Source organism: Mobula hypostoma, chromosome 6, assembly GCF_963921235.1.
Source record: "Mobula hypostoma chromosome 6, sMobHyp1.1, whole genome shotgun sequence".
NCBI lineage: Eukaryota > Metazoa > Chordata > Chondrichthyes > Myliobatiformes > Myliobatidae > Mobula > Mobula hypostoma.
The window spans coordinates 38640436-38663141 of NC_086102.1; the positions used below are offsets into that span (position 1 = coordinate 38640436).

The following is a 22706-nucleotide window of genomic DNA, read 5'->3' on the forward strand; positions in this document are numbered from 1 at the left end:
CAGCCTAAATCGGAAGAAAGGACGAAGCTTGTCTCGATCAGAAAGAAAAGCAAGATGATTAACAAAGAAAAACCCCTCAGGACTGCCCAGTCAAAAAAAAACTAACCCAATAGACCCGCCCATCTCCCCCAAAAGCCCAGAAACCGCCCAATAGACGAACGGCATGCTAATCATTAACCATTAACCCCGGTCTCCAGCTGGCAGCTCCTATTTACAAAGTAAAAAGTTACCACCGCCAAAAAGACATAACAAAGAATACATAAAGAAGTAAACAGATTACAAATATTTTCATATTATGTCTAACAGTAGTTAAGACCGAATTAACGATGGCCATCTGAAATCCATTTAATATACCAGCCGTGTATTCAAAAAAAGGATATATCCAATCAACTAATATATATTATGACTAATACTAAAGACTTAAAAATCAAAGAAAAAAATAAGTAAATATATATGTGTTAAATTCAGAACTACATTAACTGTTAAAGCAAACAACAACAGATCTAAGTAAGTTAACCAAGTCTGTGTCTGAACATTGATAAAATGAGGAGCAGCCTTTCATCAACGGCTTTACAAACCACTCCCAGCTAAGGATCAACTTTTCAAATTGCTTACGAAGTGGACTTAAACTCTTATAAGTTTCCAACCATCTTCTGGAGAGTCAATCCGTTTTGGACGAGCATTGGGTGGAGTAATCATCAGACGAGCCAGGTAACGCAGAGACGGGCGACAGTTAATTTTAAAAAATTCTGCCGTCACTTCCCGATATTTAATTTTTTCAGCATAAATCTCTGGGGTAAAATCTTCAACTATACGAATCTTAATTTCATTATAAATTAGCTTATCCCTTTTCCTTGCATTCCGAAGAATAGCTTCTTTGGTTGTAAAATAATGCAAACAGAGAATTACAGGATGTGGTTTAATCTCGGCTGATGGTTTAAGACGCTGAATTCGGTAGGCTCTGTCCAATATCGGACAGGCTTGGAGAATGTCACTAAAAAGTAAATATAACATGTTCAAAAAAAAAACTTTAGTGGCCCAGTATACATAGATTCATCCTGTGATTTCTGCTTTCCAAATCAATCATTTTCTTCTTAAATTCTTGATAATTTCAAAGTATTCTCATTAATTTCCTTTTCCATAAAAGACATCTTCAAATCCTGTTCTTTAATAGATTGATTCATTAATTCAAATTCCCTTTCATTTCTGTGAGTACTCTGCTTAAGCGTCTGATATCGATCTTCCAAATTCTTCAAAGATTCCTGAATAGCGAGGATGGTTTTTTCAAACAATTCATTAGCTTTCGTCAATTTATCCATTTTGGTATCCACCGTACCGATCTTCACATTAATAACTTTATTAAAGAGAGCATTGTTTCTGAGGTAGAAACTTCCTCTGATTTCTCTGTTTGTTGTGGCTCAGGAAGAGTTTTGCCACTCCTTAATTCGGTTCCAACCATCGTAATTAAATCGTAAATCCTTCAGCAAATATAATAAATCTTCAAACTTGAAATGGATCTAGCAGTGAAAAGTAAGTTGTGAAAGACAGAGCTGTGACAAAAACGTCTTACTCAGTACGCTGCCAAATGGAGACTCCTTCCAGAGTTGTCATGGGTCTCTTGGTACCCTCCCTCACTAGTCCCCTTCTTGCACGGTCATTTAACTTTTGAGGATGGCCTGCTCTAGGCAGATATACAGCTGTACCATATTCGTTCCATTTCTTGGTGATTTACTTAACTATACACCAAGGGGTATCCATCTCTTGACTTGTGCTTTTCTTTTTTAAATCTTTTTATTGAATAAGTATACAAAAAGGTAAGCCATATAAACATTAATACAATGTTAAAATATAATAAAATTACAGAAGGTATCAATACCAAAAAAGAATACTACAAACAATGTAATTTAAACATAAGAAACCAAGATAACATAATAGTATACTAAATTTTATATATATATCAATAGAAGAAAAGAAACCCCCCCCCCCAAAAAAACCCACCGTGCAACTAACTAAAAGCAAAGCAAAGCAATGGGCTAACTTGAAACCAACAGAGTTAAACTTAAAATCACGTCCTCAATCCCGACCTCCATTAAAAACAGTGAAAAAAAAACAAGAAGGGTATATATTACATTAAATGAAAATATCGAATAAAAGATCCCCAAGTCTGTTCAAATTTAAATGAAGAATCATAAAGGTTACTTCTAATTTTCTCCAGATTCAAACATAATATCGTCTGAGAGAACCAAAAAAAGGTAGTTGGAGCATTAAGCTCTTTTCAATGTTGTAAAATACATCTTTTCGCCATTAAAGTAAGAAATGCAATCATTCTACGGGCTGAAGGGGAAAGATTACTAGAAATTTTAAGTAGTCCAAAGATAGCAGTAATAGGGTGAGGAGAGATATCTATATTTAATACCTTAGAAATAATATTAAAAATGTCTCTCCAAAAAGTTTCCAAAGTAGGGCAAGACCAAAACATATGAGTTAAAGAGGCTATCTGCCCCAAACATCTATCACAAAAAGGATTAATATGCGAGTAAAAACGCGCTAACTTATCTTTGGACATATGTGCTCTATGAACAACTTTATATTGAATTAGGGAATGTTTAGCACAAATAGAGGAAGTATTAACTAATTGTAAAATCTGCCCCCAATCATCCACAGAAATGGTAAGCCCCAATTCCTGTTCCCAATCTACCCTAATCTTATCAAATGGAGCTTTCCTAAGTTTCATAATAATATTATAAATCATAGCCGATGCACCTTTCTGACATGGATTAAGGTTAATTATCGAATCTAAAATATATGTAGGAGGAAGCATTGGAAAGGAAGAAAGTATAGTACTTAGGAAATTTCTAACTTGTAAATATCTAAAAAAATGTATTCTTGATAAGTTATATTTATTAGATAATTGTTCAAAAGACATAAGGGAACCATCTAAAAATAAATCCAAAAACCGTAAAATACCCTTAGTCTTCCAAGTTTGAAAAGCGCGATCCGTAAAAGAGGGAGGAAAAAATATGTTACCTAAAATAGGAATCGCTAACCCGAATTGATTAAGATCAAAAAATTTTCTGAATTGAAACCAAATACGCAAAGCATATTTAACTATTGGGTTAGACACCTGCTTAAGGCGTTTCGAATCAAAAGGGAGAGAGGAACCTAAAATAGAGCCAAGTGTATAGCCCTGAACAGATTGTAGTTCCAATGCTACCCATTTAGGAATAGATAGTATATCCTGGTCAAGTAACCAAAATTTCATATGTCGAATATTAATTGCCCAATAATAGAATCTAAAGTTAGGTAATGCTAAACCTCCATCTCTCTTAGCTTTCTGTAAATGTATTTTACCCAGTCTCGGATTTTTATTCTGCCAAATAAATGAAGAAATTTTAGAGTCAACTTTATCAAAGAAAGATTTTGGAACAAAAATTGGTAATGCCTGAAACACATATAAAAATTTTGGCAAAAAAAACATCTTAACTGCATTAATACGACCAATCAAAGTTAAATATAAAGGAAACCATTTAGATGAAAGTTGAGTAATATGGTCTATTAATGGTAAAAAGTTAATCTTAAATAAATCTTTATATTTACAAGTAATTTTAATCCCAAGATAAGAAAAATAGTTATCAATCAATTTAAATGGAAATTTATAATATAAGGGAAGATGTTTATTAATCGGAAAGAGTGAGGTAGAAACTTCCTCTGATTTCTCTGTTTGTTGTGGCTCAGGAAGAGTTTTGCCACTCCTTAATTCGGTTCCAGCCATCGTAATTAAATCGTAAATCCTTCAGCAAATATAATAAATCTTCAAACTTGAAATGGATCTAGCAGTGAAAAGTAAGTTGTGAAAGACAGAGCTGTGACAAAAACGTCTTACTCAGTACGCTGCCAAATGGAGACTCCTTCCAGAGTTGTCATGGGTCTCTTGGTACCCTCCCTCACTAGTCCCCTTCTTGCACGGTCATTTAACTTTTGAGGATGGCCTGCTCTAGGCAGATATACAGCTGTACCATATTCGTTCCATTTCTTGGTGATTTACTTAACTATACGCCAAGGGGTATCCATCTCTTGACTTGTGCTTTTCAATAACCTTTTCGTGGAATTGCTTGGAGTGTTTTGTCTTCATGGGGTAGTTTTTGCCATTCTACTGACTCACGTCAGTTGGACCTTCTAGATAGAGGTATATTTTTACTACAATCAATTGAACCACCTTGACTGCACACAGGTGATCTCGATTTAATTAATATGTGATTATGTGATGTCTAAAAGAAGATTTAGTATGCCATATTAAAGCGGCGTGAATACTTTTTTATATTTGTAATTTGAGCACTTAATAGAGACTAATTTCACTTTGACACGGAAGAGTCTTTTTCTGTTGATCAGTATCAAAAAAAGCTAAATTAAATCTAGTGTGATTCAATGTTGTAAAACAATAAAACATGAAATATTCCAAGGGCAGTGAATACTTTCCACAGACACTGTACATTGACTGATTGTACATAAAGTGATACTAGGTGCAGGAGTATCTGTACATAAGGTGACTCTGACAGGAAATGATAAAGTGACAAAGTGTAATAGTAAAATTCAAAGCCACTTAATTGGCATTTTATTTTCATGTTAACAGATACTATTTTGTCCTACAGTGTGTGATTAATAATCTATAGCAAAACCTCCAACATACGTTTATCTATTAGTACTGAAGAGGCAGCTGGTACTATCGGCCTTAACCTTATACTGTACTCGGTTTAGGATTTAGTCAGGTATAAGATTTGGGCAATGAAGAATTTGATGTTCATGTTTGAAATGCAAGTCCACAGTATTGCAGTATGTGAACATTTAACTTGCTTGAATAGAAATTTGCTACTGAATTTTGTATTGATATATACTCAATGTCAGCTTGATTTTGATTCTGTGTATTTAATTTATTAAAATTTGGAATGTGAGCTTTAAATGAGCACAACCAGCAGATAGGACAAACACCTTTTAAGTATAATCTGAAATCAACATCAATAGTTCCCATTTGGAGGGAGGAAAACATCAATATATTTAGACTTTGGATAGTTATGTCTATTTAAAGGATATAAAATGGATTTAAATGATTAATAGCATTGGTGGATATTTTAGATATGAGCCACCCATTCAGTCTAACAGTTAGATTTGAACTGCTGCAAAGATACTGCCTTACTTTTTGGTTAATTACAGTCATATTAAATTATTATGCAACATATTGGCATCAAATTTTTAAACCAATCACACAAATTCTACATCCAGTACTGTTAAGAAACAAATATTAAACACGCACGCCTCAAAAGCCACGTGTTTGCAAAATTTTGAACTATTACTATTATTATCAAATGGGATAGGGTTTTGCAATGTTTTGGCATTGCCAGTTCGGATTTGTTTATCATTTGTCAACAATGATTTCCAAATGGAAGAGTAGCAGTAGAATAATGACAACAATGTCAGGCAGCATCAGAAAACACATGAGGTAGTTTCCATTTAATACATGTGAAGGTTGAAACAGACTAACAGATCTTGAAAGAGCAGATCCAGGGAACTTGTATTCTGTAGCAATGGGCAGCTACCTGAGCTGGACTACCTGTGTAAAAGATACCTTCAGCCAGTATGTAGTGTAGCACGTATCAGCCACATCCTTGAACATTTCTTTTTCCTTCCACTGTGTGGCAGTGCTGCACTATGAGAGTGGGAATTGGTAGGAGTGGCGTTGGTGTGTTTTGGAATGGCAACCATCTTATTTTATTTCATCATCCCTTCCATCAAAAGGAGTGGTGATTGATATTGCCATGACTTAAGTTCAAAATGTCTGCCTCCAGTTGTGCTAACCCTTGAATTTTTCCCAGGAATTAATTATCCATATATTTTTAGAAAAGGCTGACATAATATTAAAATATTCACAATCTTTACGAAGGCATTTAAACTCAATCATTTAAATGTGTGCATCCTGGTAAATGAACACCATACCTTTGTCATCAGACCTTTAGTGTGTAGCTTAAAAGTTTCAAGTTTCAAACTATATTTATTATCAAAGTATGTATGGTATACAGTATACAACCCTGAGATTCAGCCTCCCACAGGCGGTCACAAAACATCAAACACCCAATGTGTGAAACAATGAACAAATCGCACAAACAGCAAAATATGAGCAATTAACACATGGAATATTAAACATCAAACTGCAGTCCCCAAAATAGTCCAGGAGCCACAGCCACTGAGTCAGTTCAGTTTAGCACTGTGTCGATGACTGCAGGCCGTACCCGCCGAGCCAGTTCCATGCCAAAGTGCCTCGATCAAATTGTGCAAATAGCAAAGAAAGACTAACCAGAAACATATGCAACATGAACTGCAGAGTCCTCCAAAAAGGAGTCCACAACCACAGAATGTGTTCACTGCTGAGGACATTAAACATCAAAACTGCAGAAGTGATTGAACCTGCACCTTCCTGCAGCAGTGAGAGGGAAACCTGTCAAACACAGGCAACACTCGCTCATTTTCTGTTCTTGTCCTCCCTGATTTCGATTTTGCTCTACGCTTTAATCGGCAAGGATTAATGGATTTGCCCATGGTTCGTGTTCCTGCCATTAGAAAACAATGGCTGCACACTGCATTCTCAACCTTGACAAATTCTCCAGGAGATAACAAAAACACCAGATCACTCAGTCATCCGAATAAGGATGAAATGTCGTGAAACTTGATGTTATGTGACATAGAGTCATAGAAATGTACAGCACAGAAACAAGCTCCTTGGCCCATCTAATCTGTGCTGAGCCATTTAAACTGCCTACTCCCATTAACCTGCATCAGGTCCATAGCCCTCCATACCCATATATAATCATAAAAGTTAAATTAATTAAATAAATAGTGCAAAAAGAGATTTTAAAAAAGTAGTGAGGTCGTGTTCCTGGGTTAAATGTCCATTCAGAAGTCTGATGGCAGAGGGGAGGAAGCTACTCATGAATTGTTGATTGTGTGCCTTCAGGCTCCTGTACCCACCCCCTGATGGTAGCAATAAGAAGAGTGCATGTCCTGGATGATGGGGGTCCTTAATGATTGATGCCTCCTTTTATGACCATAAGACATGGGAGCAGAATTAGGGTATTTGTTCCATCGAGTGTGCTCCACAGATTCACCACTCTCTGGATAAAGAAATTCCCCCTCATCTCCATTCTAAAAGGATGCCTATTCTGAGGCTGTGTCCTCTTGTCTTAGACTCTCCCACCATAGAAAACATCTTCTTCACATCCACTCTATCAAGGCTTTGCACCATTTGATAGGTTTCAATAAGGTCACTCTTCATTCTTCTGAATTCTAGTGAATACAGGCCCAGAGCCATCAAATGCTCTTCATATGACAAGCCATTTTTGTGAAACTCCTTTGAATCCTCTCCAGTTTCAGCACATATTTCTAAGATTAAGAGCCCAAAACAGCTCACAATACTCCACCTGAGGCTTTACCAGTGTTTGATAAAGTCTCAACATTACATCCTTGCTTTTATATTCTAGTTCTCTTGCAATGAATACTAACATTGCATTTGTTTTCCTCACCACAGACTCAACCTACAAATTCACCTTCAGGGAATCCTGCACAAGGACTCCCAAGTCACTTTGCACTTCAGTTTTTTTGTATTATCTCTCCATTTAGAAAATAGTCAAAACTTGCAATTTTCTACCAAGTGCATGACCATACACTTCCTGACACTGTTTTCCATCTGCCACTTCTTTGCCCATTCTCCTAATCTGTCGAAGTCCTTCTGTAGCCTCTCTACTTCCTCAAAACTATCTGCCTCTCCACCTATCCTCATATCGTTTGCAAATTTTGTAACAAAGCCATCAATTCCATCATCTAAATCATTGGATATAATGTGGAGGCCTGCACACGCGGGAGCCGCAGGCAGACGCGGTAGCACGTTTGGAACTACCCACTCAGGGCGGACCTTCCGGTGACAGTCTGACGTCACGTCTGCCCCGCGAGTCGCAGGGGCCCATGGAAGGGGAGATTTAAGCGTGTGATTTTGAATCAGTAAAGGTATTCTGAGTTCAGCTCTCTCTGCCTCTGTGTGTTTCTTTAGTAGTGCATTTGCACGCGACAACATTGGTGACCCCAACGTTCCAGACGGCATCTGGAGCCGGAAACTCAGCGATCAGCCGTGAGTTCGAGCAACTCGCACAGCATGATCTCTCTGAAGCTCCCAACTTTCTGGGCCACTCAGCCCCACGCCTCGTGGTACTACTACATGGTCAGCACGCTCGACCAGGAGACGGCAGGCCAGATCATCGACTTCCTATGTCAGCCACCAACAGAGGACAGGTACACTAAGCTTAAGGCGCTCCTGATCTGTACCTTCGGACTCTCCCGCCGCAAATGGGCTGTGTGGCTCCTACACATGGACGGCCTGGGCGACTGCACGCCATCTGAGCTCGTGAATGATATGCTGGCTCTCATGGACAGCCATAAGCTGTGCCTTTTATTTGACAGTTGTTCCTTGAGCAAATGCCAGAGGACATTCGCCTCCTCCTCGTGAGTGAGGATTTCAGCGACCCACACGGGGTCGCGGCTAAAGCAGACGTCCTTTGGCAGAGCAAGCAACATGGAGCAGCCTCCATTGGCCTAGCCACGATCGCACGTCCCAAAGACCAGGCCCCACAACCGAAGCCGTCGAGACCCACGGGGGAAAAAGACGAAAGTTCGGAACAATGGTGTTTCTATCACCAAAGATGGGACTCAGGCGCATGCTGCTGCTGTCCACCATGTGCTTTTCCGGGAAATGCCAGGGCCAGCTGTCACTAATGGCTATGACGGCTGGCCACCGAGACAGCCTCCTGTACCTCTGGGTCCGACGCTCCGGGCAGCGCTTCCTGGTAGACACCGGGGCCAAAGTCAGCGTACTCCCCCCCCTTGAATATGGACACTCGTAACGCGGTCCCAGGCCCCAAACTCACCACTGCAAATGACACTAGTATTCCGGTGTACGGCCCGCAAACTATCTCACTGCATTTCAGGTCCAGCAGTCCCCTCGGGTAATGAGTTCGCCAGGGTATTGGCGGAATTCCCCTCCATAGTCACCCCACAGTTCGCAAGGACTGCTACTACATGCCCGAGCTCGCGGGCTCCCACCCGACAAGTTCCACCTCACCAGGGAGGAGTTCCGTAAGATGGAAGAGATGGGAATCGTACACCGCTCAGACAGCCCGTGGGTATCCCCACTGCACATGGTGCCCAAGTCCGCAGGAGGATGGAGGCCCTGCAGACACTACAGAAAGCTCAACGATGCCACAACCACCAACAGATACCCGGTACCCCACATCCAGGAGTTCACGGTGAACCTGCACGGAGCGACCATCTTCTCGAAAATCGACCTGATCAGGGAATACCATCAGATCCCAGTGCACCCCGAAAACATGTCCAAATCAGCCCTTATCACTCCATTTGGCTAGTTCGAATTCCTGAGGATGCCTTTCAGTCTCAAGAATGCAGCCCAAACTTTCCAAAGGCTCATGGACTCGGTGGATTTCATTTTCATTTACTTGGATGATATCCTAGTGGCCAGCAGTTCACACCAAGAGCATGTGGCACATTTGCGCCAGCTCTGCCAACGCCTGAGCGACCACGGACTGGCAATCAATCTGGCAAAGTGCCTGTTCAGGCTGACGGAGATCGACTTCTTGGGCCACAGAGTCAACTGACATGGCGCAGTTTCCCTACTGGACAAGGTCCAGGCCCTCTGCCAGTTCCCCAAGCTCAGCACAGTCAAGGGCCTGCAGGAGTTTGTAGGGATGGTCAATCTTTATTATCAGTTCGAGCCGGCAGCGGCACGCATCGTGAGACCACGTCCCATTCCCATTCTGATATGTCTATCCACGGCCTCCTTTACTGTAAAGATGAAGCCACACTCAGGTTGGAGGAACGTCACCTTATATTCCTTCTGGGTACCCTCCAACCTGATGGCGTGAACATTGACTTCTCTAACTTCCGTTAATGCCCCACCTGCCACTCGTACCCCATCTGTTATTGCCCATCCTCTGGGCTTCCCCCCTGCCCTTTTCTTTCTCCCTAGGCCTCATGTCCCATGATCCTCTCATATCCCTTTTGCCAATCAACTATCCAGCTTTTGGCTCCATCCCTCCCCCTCCTGTCTTCTCCTATCATTTTGGATCTCCCCCTCCCCCTCCCACTTTCAAATCTCTTACTAGCTCTTCTTTCAGTTAGTCCTGACGAACGGTCTCGGCCCAAAATGTCCACTATACCTCTTCTTATAGATGCTGCCTGGTCAAATACCATCTATACATTTGCTGATGATACAACCATTGTTGACAGAGTCTCAGGTGATGACGAGAGGGTGTACAGGCGTGAGATATGCCAACTAGTGGAGTGGTGCTGCAGTAACAACCTGGCACTCAGAATCAGTAAGATGAAAATGCTGATTGTGGACTTCAGGAAGGGTAAGCCGAACACATACCAAACCTCATAGAGGGATCAGGAGCGGAGAGAGTGAGCAGTTTCAAGTTCCTGGGTGCCAAGATCTCTGAGGATCTAACCTGATCCCAACATATAGATGTAACTATAAAGAAAGCAAGACGGTGGCTGAACTTCATTAGAGTTTGAAGAGATTTGGTATGTCAACAAATACACTCAAAAACTTCTATAGATATACCTTGGTGTAATAGTGCAAATATACATTCTGACAGGCTGCATCACTGTCTGGTATGTGGGAGCTACTGCACAGGATCGAAAGAAGCTCCAGAGGGTTGTAAATCTAGTCAGTTCCATCTTGGGTACTAGCCTACAAAGTACCCAGGACATCTTTAGGGACCGGATTCTCAGAAAGGCAGCGTCCATTATTAAGGACCTCCAGCACCCAGGGCATGCCCTTTTCTCACTGTTACCATCAGGTAGGAGGTACAGAAGCCGAAGGCACACACTCAGTGATTCAGGAACAGCTTCTTCCCCTCTGCCATCCGATTCCTAAATGGACATGGAACCCTGGACACTACCTCACTTTTTTTTAATATACAGTATTTCTGATTTTTGCACATTTTTAATCTATTCAATATACATATACTGTAATTGATTTACTTATTTATTTTTTATTATTATTTTTATTTTTTTTATCTTCTATATTATCTGTTGCATTGAACTGCTGCTGCTAAGTTAGCAAATTTCACGTCACATGGTGGTGGTAATAAACCTGCTTCTCAGTTTTTTGATTTTTTTCTACTGTTTATGTTGCAACTCATCCCGTTGACTGTAATTTTGCCCTATCAACAATCTCTCCTTGTTAGGAGTCTCACTACACATTGCCTCGGTTTGTAAACCAACTACCTTATTCTCAGTACTATCACTCCAGTTCCCATCCACCTGTCAAATTAGTTTAAACTCACCTGAGCAACTCTAGCCAACCTACCTGCAAGGATATTGGACCCCTTTGGTTTCAGGTGTAACCCATCCTTTTTGTACAGATCATACTTTCCCTGAAGAGATCCCAATGATCCATAAATTTGAACTGCATCAGTTCCTCAGCCACACAGCACCTGCCAGATCATCCTATTCTTACCCCCACTGGCACGTAGCACAGGCAGCAATCAAATTATTGCTACCCTGGAGGTCCTGTTTTGCAGCTTTCTACCTAGCTCTCTAAAATCTCCCTCTAGAATCTCCTCAGGTATTCTACTTATGTCAATAGTGCAAATGTGTACCAAGACTTCTGGCTGCTGCTTACATTCTCCCTTCAGAATGCCATGGACACAATCCGAGACATCCCTGATCCTTGCACCAGGGAAGCAGCACACTATCTGGGTGTCTCTATGCCCCCCAAAAGCACTTTTAATACAGTACTTGCCAACACCCCCCTAAAGCACCTTCATACCTGTCAAAGCCCCCCTTACACAATTTACTTTCCGGCACCCCTACAGTGTCAAAACATGTCAACTATATGCTAAAATGAGAAAAATGATTCAGTTTTAATTTTTTATTTGTCTTAAACCAAGCTTACACAGTAGCTGTGTGCTGTACAACACCTTAGATATCAATGTGATCCTTGAGCTTGATGGTTTTTAGCAAGAGTTGAAATATCTAGTTCAAGTTGTGACAGCAAAAACATTAAGTCCCCATGTGTAACAATGTCCAAGTGGTTTCTATTTTTTGTGAGTATGTGGTTCACTGCACAGAAGCCTCTTTCAACAAGGCAGGAGGATGGAAATGCAATGAAGCGCAGTTTGGCTTTACTCCAACGAGCAGGAAACTTTGTATGACAGTGTAGCCACATACCATAAAAGCTGAGATTTTTGAAAAGTATTTTTGTTTCTTCATCATTCTGAATTTTGATAATTTCTTTCTTGCAAACTGTTCTTCCACTTTGCAAAAAAATGGGTTAGTTACCCAGTCTGGAATTTCCAGGTCGTTCAAATCCTTGAACTGATTTTGAAAATCTTTCTCTGCTCTCTGCTGTTCTGTGCCATAGTACCAGACTCTGGTGCTAGAGGTCTCGAATGCAAGAACAAAGATGTGATGCTGAGGCTTTATAAAGCACTGGTGAGGCCTCACCTTGAGTATTGTGAACAGTTTTGGGCCCCTCATCTTAGAAAAGATGTGCTGGCATTGGAGAGGGTCCAGAGGAGGTTCACAAGGATTATTCCAGGAATGAAAGGGTTATCATATGAGGAACGTTTGATGGCTCTGGGTCTGTACTTGCTGGAATTCAGAAGGATGAGGGGGGATCTCATTGAAACCTTTCGAATGTTGAGAGACCTAAAGAGAGTAGATGTGGTAAGGATGTTTCCCACGGTGGGAGAGTCTAGGACAAGCGGGCACAGACTCAGGAGAGAAGGGCACCCTTTCAAAACAGAGATGTGGAGAAATTTCTTCAGCTAAAGGGTGGTGAATTTGTGGAATTTGTTGCCACATGCAGCTGTGGAGGCCACATCGTTGGGTGTATTTAAGGCAGAGATTGATAAGTACTTGATTGGACATGGCATCAAAGGTTACAGGGCGAAGGCTGGGAACTGGGGTTGAGGAGGAGATAGAAAAAGCGATCAGCCATGATTGAATGGCGGAACAGATTCCATTGGCCAGATGGCTTAATTCTGCTCCAGTGTCTTATGGACTCAGTGCCAGAGACCTAGTCACTGTGGCTCCCCCCAGTAGGTCATCCCCCTCAGTAGTATCTAAAGAGTGCCATACTTTCCATGCAGGGAAACTGTGAGAATATTCTTCTCCCAATATTTTGCTTATATATTTCTAATTATCCGATAAAAGTGGACTTCTTGCCTGGATTAAATTGAAATTCTCACCGTGCACCCTGGATTAAATTGAAACTTTACATATGCAGTTTCATATGCAGAATTTTCATACTGTCATACATATCAGCCAGGTGTGCCACATCTCCACATAGAAGTTCAATCTTGTTTCCCAAGTTCTAGTCAACTTTGAGTAAAAATTCAATCACAGTGTCAAAAAAGATCAAAGAACCATTTTAAGCCACAGCCTTTTGACAGCCAACACACTTCAGTGGGAAGAAGTAAGAGTTCAAGCTCTTCATTGTTATTGCGGCATAACTGGTGAAATATTCCGCTATTTAACGGATGAGCTTTAATTTTGTTGATAGTGGATATTACAAGAGTCATGCTTGAAAAAAGTAACTGGCTGAGGGTTTTGGCTGCAAGATGTTGATGATGAATTACACAATGGATCGCAAACAGACTTGGAATTTCTTTTTCATAAATGCCACTAAACCAGCATGGCAACCTGACATATATGGTGCTCTATCTGTTGCACAAGAAATCATGTTCCTAATAAGAATACTTTTATCCTCAATATACATTTTGAGCTTGTCATAGATTGATTCTCTGTTGATATTTGTTTTTAATTTTTCACAAAAGAGAATCTCTTCATAACCTTTCCCATTTTTGATATGCCATTAGCAATGCTTCATTATCTCACACAGTTGACTCATCCAGTTGCATCCCAAATTATTTTTTTTTTTTTTTGTAGCTCTGTGCGTAGTTGTAACTCAGTGTCTTCATATATGAGCTAAGAGTTATTTCTCAGAGGAATTGATTTTAAAATACTGGTATCCATTTTCAGAACAGTGGTGAGCACTTTTGATACAGCATGCATTATTAATTTTTCACCAGTCGTATGAGATTTTCCACATTTTGTTATCATTTTGGAAATGTTATAAGAAGCAATGAGACCACTATCGAGGGTGTTTTTAGCTTTCTTGGCAAATGACTCAAGTATACAACACTTTTCAAATGCTTCTCTCATCTGGAACTGAGTAATACCATAAGTAGCCTTTCAGGGCATCTTTTAAGGAAGTGTTCCTGCAAACTTGATGGTTTCATTAGACAGTACAGTATTACAGATAAGACACATGGGGCACCTGTGATCTGATGGGAACAGAATAAAACCATACTCAAGGTACTTTCTGTAGTTTCTGTTTCTTAACAGGATTAGAATTCAAGGCTTCACTGCCTTCAGGCACATAGAGAATGTGCCGTAAGTATTTATCCATGATTAATGGGGCTAAATTAAAATAAAAAATTAACACAAATTGGAAATGCCTATTAGAGGATGACAATGGCAGTGAGTTGACGTAGATAGTAGCGGCTCAAAAAGGAACAGCGAGGTGAAGATAAAGACAATCACAACAGCGAGAATTACGCTGACAAGGATTCAGATTGGAATCTGAATGTTAGTCGGAATAGAGCTGGTGTTCGGCAAGCTACCTTTATACTATTCCAGTTAGTGCGATTGACCAATCACGTAAGGTCTCATAATCCACAAAGGTTGGTTCTTGACCACACATATGAAGCCAAAGTTACTTTGAACACCTCAAGAGGAATCCTCTGGATCAGCAGGTTCACAGATTGGCTCTATTTCGTCGTTTGGTTCCAGCCAGCACTGTATCGTTGCGCAACCTGTTTTCTATAGATCTGTAGAGAAAGTTAAGAGGGTGTACTTGACTTACCAACTGTTAAATCGCATGAACTCGTTCCGTGCCACAAGTCAAGGGAACTGTTGGGCCCCGGAGCCATTCTCACTATACTTTGCACTAATAAGTGAGGAATGAACAAATAAGAACAAAGAGAGGGTAAATTACTAGACAATCTACCTCATTCACACCTGAACTCACCAAAGTCACTATAAAAACTGGCACACTCCAAATAAATGGTCGCTCTGCTTGCACTTGAATTACTCTAATGGGCCATTTCCACTGAATCCCTCTTGCTGATTAGTCGCTTCTCAACATAGAGAAACTACCATGAATCTCCGCCTTCAAAATTTTGATCACCACCCTGATTAAAAAGCAGCTCTTTTCACACATTCTGGTGTGGATTGTTCAACTCAGAGGAATCTGGTTCAAAAATCTGCTTTTTAAATCTTGAAATTTGAGGCATCGCTCCTTGAAGATGTACTGAATGTTGGGGAAGCTGGTGCCCATGTTGAGCTGAGTATACACTTTCTGCAGTTTATCTCGATACTGTGCATTGCCACCCTCCCCATACCAGATAATGATGCAGTCAGTTTGAATTATTTTCACAATACATCTGTAGAAATTTACAAGCCTTTTTGGTGACATACCAAATCTCCTCAAACTCCTAATGAAATATAGCCATTGTCTTGCCTTCTTTGTAACTGCATCAATATGGTGTGTCCAGCATAGATCTTCAGAGGTGTTGACACTCAGGAACTCGAAATTGCTCACCTTTTCCACTCCTGATCCCTCTCTGAGGACTGTATCATAAAAATGGAAATTGGAGTCTGCAATTGATTTCAGTTCAAGTGAAGAAGCATATTTAAAAGAAGACATAGAAATAGTCTCGTGAGCTGCCTGCAGGATGTTGCCATTGGACACGTTGGTTGCTGGTACCATTATGTCAATCATTTAAAACAATTTCAGGAGATTTTAGTGCTAAATCCATGATTGACTGGAAGAGTTGGACAAAATATTTGTTGAATGCCTACGAGATGACTTCTTAGAGCAGCTTATCGTTGAGCCTACTAGGGGATCAGCTATACTGGATTGGGTGTTATGTAATGAACCAGAGGCGGTTAGGGAGCTTAAGGTAAAGGAAACCTTAGGAGGCAGTGATCACAGTATAATTGAGTTCGATTTGAAATTTGATTGGGAAGGAGAAATTGGAAGGAGATGCTGGCAGGGATGGCAGCAGAGTAGCAATGACTTTAGTTTCTGGAAAAATGAGGAAGGTGCAGGATAGAGGTATTCCAAAAACGAAGAAATACTCAAATGGCAAAATAGTATAACTGTGGCTGACAAGAGAAGTCAAAGCTAATGTAAAAGAAAAAGAGAGAGGGCGTACAACAAAGCAAAAACTAACAGGAAGAAGGAGGATTGGGAAGCTTTTAAAAACCTACAGGAGGCAACAGAAAGAGAAAGCAAGCTAGCAAACAATATCAAGGTGGAATAAAAAAGCTTTCTCAAGTATGTAAAAAATGAAAGGGAGATGAGAATGTATACAGGACCACTAGAAAATGAGGCCAAAGAAATAATAATCGGGGACAAGGAGATGGCAGATGAATTGAGTATTTTGCATCAGTCTTCACTGTGGAAGACACTAGCAATGTGCCAGGTGTTGGTGTGAGGGAAGAGAAGTGAGTGCAGATACTATTACAAGGGAGAAGGTGCTCAAAAAATTGAAAGAGATAACGGTGCATAAGTCACCTGGACCAGAAGAACTGCACCCTAGGGTTCTGAAAGAGGTAGCGGTAGAGATTGTGGAGGCATTAGTAATGATCTTTCAAGAATCATTGGACCCTGGTATGGTTCTGGAGGATTGGAAAATTGCAAATGTCACTCCACTCTTTAAGAAAGGAGAGAGGCAGCAGAAAGGAAATTATAGACCAGTTAGCCTAACCTCAGTGGTTGGGAATATGTTGGAATCAATTGTTAAGGATGAGGTTATGGAGTACTTGGTGACACAGGACAAGATAGGACAAAGTCAGCATTGTTTCCTTAAGGGAATATCTTGCCTGATGAACCTGTTAGAATTCTTTGAGGAGATTACAAGTTGGATAGATAAAGCGGATGCAGTGGATGTTGTATATTTGGATTTTCGGAAGGCCTTTGTCAAAGTGACACACTGGAGGCTGCTTACCAAGTTAAGGGCCCAAGATATTACAGGAAAGTTATTAGCATCGTTAGACCATTGGCTGATTGGTAGGAGGCAGCGAGTGGGAATAAAAGGATCCTTTTCTGGTTGGCTGCCAGTGACTAGAGGTGTCCCACAGAGTTCAGTGTTGGGACTGCTTCTCTTTATGCTGTATATCAATGATTTAGATAATGGAATAGATGGCTTTGTTGCCAAGTTTGCAGATGATACAAAGATAGTGGAGATGGGATTGTTGAGGAAACAGGAAGGCTACAGAAGGACTTAGACAGATTAGGAGAATGGGCAAGGAAGTGGCAAAAAAATACAATGTTGGAAAATGCATGGTCGTGTACTTTGGTAGAAGATATAAATGTGCAGACTATGTTCTAAATGGGGACAAAATCCAAAAATCTGAACTGCAAGGGGACTTGGGAGTCCTTGTGCAGAACACCCTAAAGATTAACTGAATTTGAATCAATGGTGAGGAAGGCAAATGCAATGTTAGCATTCATTTCAAGAGGTCTAGAATATAATAGCAGGGATGTGATAATAAGGCTTTATAAGGTACTGGTGAAGTTTCACCTTTAGTATTGTGAATGGTTTTGGGCTCCTCATCTAAGAAAAGAGGAAAACAGATTATTATCTGAATGGTGGCCGATTAGGAAAAGGGGAGGTGCAACGAGACCTGGGTGTCATTATACACCAGTCATTGAAAGTGGGCATGCAGGTACAGCAGGCGGTGAAAAAGGCGAACGGTATGCTGGCATTTATAGCGAGAGGATTCGAGTACAGGAGCAGGGAGGTACTACTGCAGTTGTACAAGGCCTTGGTGAGACCACACCTGGAGTATTGTGTGCAGTTTTGGTCCCCTAATCTGAGGAAAGACATCTTTGCCATAGAGGGAGTACAAAGAAGGTTCACCAGATTGATTCCTGGGATGGCAGGTCTTTCATATGAAGAAAGACTGGATGAACTGGGCTTGTACTCGTTGGAATTTAGAAGATTGAGGGGGGATCTGATTGAAACGTATAAGATCCTAAAGGGATTGGACAGGCTAGATGCGGGAAGATTGTTCCCGATGTTGGGGAGGTCTAGAACGAGGGGTCACAGTTTGAGGATAGAGGGGAAGCCTTTTAGGACCGAGGTTAGGAAAAACTTCTTCACACAGAGAGTGGTGAATCTGTGGAATTCTCTGCCACAGCAAACTGTTGAGGCCAGTTCATTAGCTATGTTTAAAAGGAAGTTAGATATGGCCCTTGTGGCTACAGGGGTCAGGGGGTATGGAGGGAAGGCTGGGTTCTGAGTTGGATGATCAGCCATGATCATAATAAATGGCGGTGCAGGCTCGAAGGGCCGAATGGCCTACTCCTGCACCTATTTTCTATGTTTCTATGTTTCTATGTTCTGGCATTGGAGACAGTTCAGAGGAGGTTCACAAGGATTATTCCGGGAATGAAAGGGTTATCTTACGAGGAATGTTTGATGGCTCTGGACCTGTAATAGCTGGAGTTCAGAAGGATGAGGGGGGATCTCATTGAAACCTTTGGAATGTTGAAAGAGCTAGACAGAGTAGATGTGGAAAGGATGTTTCCCATGTTGGCAGAGTCTGGAACAAGAGGGCACAGCCTCAGGATGAAGGGGCATCAATTTAAAACAAAGATGTGGAAAAATTTCTTTTGCCAGAAGATGGTAAATTTGTAGAATTTGTTACCACAGGCAGCTGTGGAAGTCAAGTCATTGAGTGTATTTAAGGTGGAGATTGATAGGTTTTTGACTGACCACAGCATCAAAGGTTATGGGGAGAAGGCCGGAGGGTGGGACAGAGGAGGGGGAAAGAAAAAGGATCAGCCATGATTGAATGGCGGAGCAGACCCAATGGGCCAAATGGCCTAATTCTGCTCCTGTGTCTTCTGGTCTTATGGTTCTGACTGCCTCGCCATTGTGCAATTGAAAACTCATTTTTAATTTCTAACTTTTTGTTGCTAAGTATAAAAAGTGAACATGTAAACATGCATATTTTAGGAGTGTAATTTTTTTGCAAAAGGATATAAATGCCAATAAATTATGCAATTTTTGTTACAGTGATATTTTAATATTTGAATTATACAATTTCATGGCTTTCATTGTCATGCTTACAAAACAACTTATTGGAAACTTAATTATCAGGATTGAAAACAAAGTACACAAGCACATTTCAAGTCTATGATCAAATCATCATCAAGTTTATGATGATTTGATGGTCTGTTGGAACTGCTGTTGAAATGATTAAAAAAAACACTTGTAAGATACATCAGGCTAATTAATGTTTCTAGTAACAATTTATAATGTCTGGATAGAAAATTAAATGATGAAATGACAAGATATCAAGGTAATATTATTCACAAACATGATTTAGATGTACTTTGAATTCTAAAGGACTTAGAGAAATTGAATATTGTATATATAATGTAATACTATTTCAAACGATACAATTATATAAATCTCAGATAACTTTCATATCCTTTGCAACTTATAGCTGCTTTTAAATAATTCTCTCTAATTAGAAGCAGGGTCATCTTACTTACAGGCACAAGAAGGATTTGAATTTTTGAATCAGTTAGGGATGACATTTGTCCTACTTTTAGTTTTATCTCCGACTTGTTTATGAACATCACTACTTTTGGGAAAAACACAGTAAGAGTCAGACTCAAACACCAACGTCCTGAGATGCAGTCTTTAACTTTGATCACAAGTTAGGTACATTTATTAAAGATGCTTGAAGCAATAAGCAAATTACATTATTCTGAGTGTCACTTACTTTTGCTACCACAGCATATCTAACCTTCAATACACTACTTACATCAATACTGAATTTAAGTACAATATGCATGAATGAAGTGTTCTTATCTTATGATAGAACAGTAATAGGCTCTATTTTTGACAAACATCACAATAAAGTAGATGAGTTAATTTAACATCACTTGTGTTTATTGGGCCCAATCCAGTATTTTCTTAAATTAACATAAACTGGTGCATGATTTGCTTAATTGTATTGCTGCTCTGTTAGTATCTTTATCAACTCAGATTGGAATAATGCCAACAATAGTACATCAAATTAGGATATACAGTATAATTTTGGAAAATGTTGTAAATAATGGAAAACAATTTTTATTCCTTTTATTCAAAGTTGTCTGATGTTGTTTGAAGCAGTTATGTAATTGGAAGGAAATGGAGAATGAAAATGATCATTTTAATTACCTGCAATGTTCTTTATCATTCTTTTCAGATTAGTTCTGAAAATACCAGCTTTGTAAAATGTTCAAGTGAAACATTTCTTATATGGTTTTTATTTTAGTTTCTTCTACCAAATTTTCCCATACATTGTTTGCCTTTTGGTACATTCCAAATGATCACACTTGCATAATTATGTCAACCAGCTGTTCACCAAAAGTCTTCACAACTGTCAGCTACTGCACTTGCATCTTAGTGTGGCTGGGTGGGGTAGGGAGAGTATTAGACTATACAATGTTATTAAAACAGCGTTATGATTAGGAGACTCTGATTAATTTTCCTTATTCTAAAATAGGAAGATTGATGATATTTTCCTTTAACTATGATCAACAATAGATAGGTGCATTTTATTAAAGATGCTTGATATTTAATTGGATTTCCTAAACTTTCATGATTATTCAGTAGATGACTTTGAGTCATTGAGAGCAAATGGTGCAGGGGAACGAAGAGGTGAGGTGTGGTGTCAGAGTTGAAGTGGGTAGTATTCACAAAGTAATACATTTTCACTTTTGACATCCTGAGAACTCTCATTGCTTGTTGAAAGAATATTAAACATCATTAAAGTGAAAAGGGAATTAGGGACCTTACCATCTGGGTTATACCCTTTTCTCGTTACTATCATCAAGGAGGAGATATAGGAGTGTGACGACCCACACTCAACAATTCAGAAAAGAGCTTCATCCCCACCATCAGATTTCTGAATGGTCCATGAATCCATTAACACTACCTATTATCCTTTTTTCCACTTCATTTATTTTGTAATTTATGGTAATTTTTATGTCTTGCACTGTACTATGCCAGAAAACAAATTTCATGTCATTATAAGAGAATGATAATAATTCTGATTCTGAAACCAGTATCATTTTACTGTTGCCCTGGCTAAAGCAGATTGGATGGGATTTATTTGGATTTCCTAAACTTTCATGATTATTCAGTAGGTGACTCTGAGTCACTGAGAGCAAATGGGAAGGAGAAGAGGTGGGTGTAGTGTGAGAGACGAAGTGGGTAGCCATCGCTAAGAAGCACATTTTCAGTATTGGCATTCTGAGAACTCTCGTTGCTTGTTGAAAGAATATTGAACAACATTATCAGACTGAAATGGGGAAAAGGCTGCCTTAACCAGTTGATGAAGGTTTTAATTTAAAAGAAGAAACATAGGGTTTAGGAAAATGTATTGAATACTCTGTGCAGGGAGTAGCAGAAGCAAAAACTAAAGAGAAATGAAAATACATTTTTGAAGGATTAGATGCAGGATGATAGGAAAATTAGCTATAGAGAGATAGTTTTGGATTCTACCATAAAAAATCAAGCTCGTGGAGGGTTTCTTATTGGTAGTTAAAATCCTGGAGCACAATTTGTTTACCTCTGCAGCCTGCAAATACCATAGCCAGCCAGTTCACTAATATAAAATTTTCACTTATGTAACACACAGTGGTGGGCGTAGAATCAAACTATTACCCAGTTTGTAATGCTAAAAGCTACAGTTCTCATGTGCAGAATACTGTATGTGTAGTCACATTGTTGTATTACTTTGACTTATTTAACTACTTTTTTTGTTCTTTATTCCTAGCCTTTTATTTTTTGTTCTAAACTTTACATTTTGCAGCTGCAGAAAAAGATTTCACAAATTGTTCCAAAGGCAATCCCTTAGTCAAAAGTTATTGGGCAAGCGAGTTTGAAACAAATCGAAACTGTCTCATCAAGATAAAGGACCTTTTTTTAAAAATATAAGGAATTGAGTAGCTGGGCAAATTGGGGAATCCGGGTAAAAGCTAATTATAATTTGTTGTACTGTATACTCTATTTTATAGTGAAGCAGGCAAGTAGTTGTATAAGTTTGATGATGATGTAAAACTTAGTATGGGATTGCAAATAAGAGTGAACAAATGAAAAAGATTTCATTATGTTGGTGGACTGAACTACAGTATCTGCTATCTGTGTGTATATTTGAAAATAGTGTATATAACAGGGGGGACACTAGCAAGCAGAATAATCAATCAAAATATAAAATGAATATCAGCTGATGTTGTAGTGCCTTTCCAACCTTTGGTTCTTATCAATAATATCTGCAGAGAGGTAAAATGGTCTGCTAATACTCTTACCACTTGTTTATTTCTGGCAAAAATGGGGTTTCTGCTTCTTGCTGTCTCCATTGCGGTTATATGAACCCTTTAATAATTAGTATTGTATTAAAAGGCTGGTTCTAGTGTGGTAGAATTAAAATAATTATTTTTGCAGCTAAGAGTTTGCAAGTTCAAAAGCTTGTTATCAAGTGCACAATAAAAGTGGTAGCATTTACCAATT

General features: G+C 39.6%; 1 long non-coding RNA gene across 2 annotated transcripts in view; it reads left to right on the forward strand.

The window, feature by feature from the left end:
- The first annotated feature begins 320 nt into the window (after positions 1-320).
- The window catches only part of LOC134347948 (uncharacterized), a 102427-nt gene continuing 80041 nt past the window's right edge, over positions 321-22706 (forward strand). For both annotated transcript variants that reach the window (XR_010018306.1, XR_010018305.1), the window contains exon 1: positions 321-711. This is a non-coding gene — a long non-coding RNA (uncharacterized LOC134347948). The remainder of the gene's footprint in view (positions 712-22706) is intronic.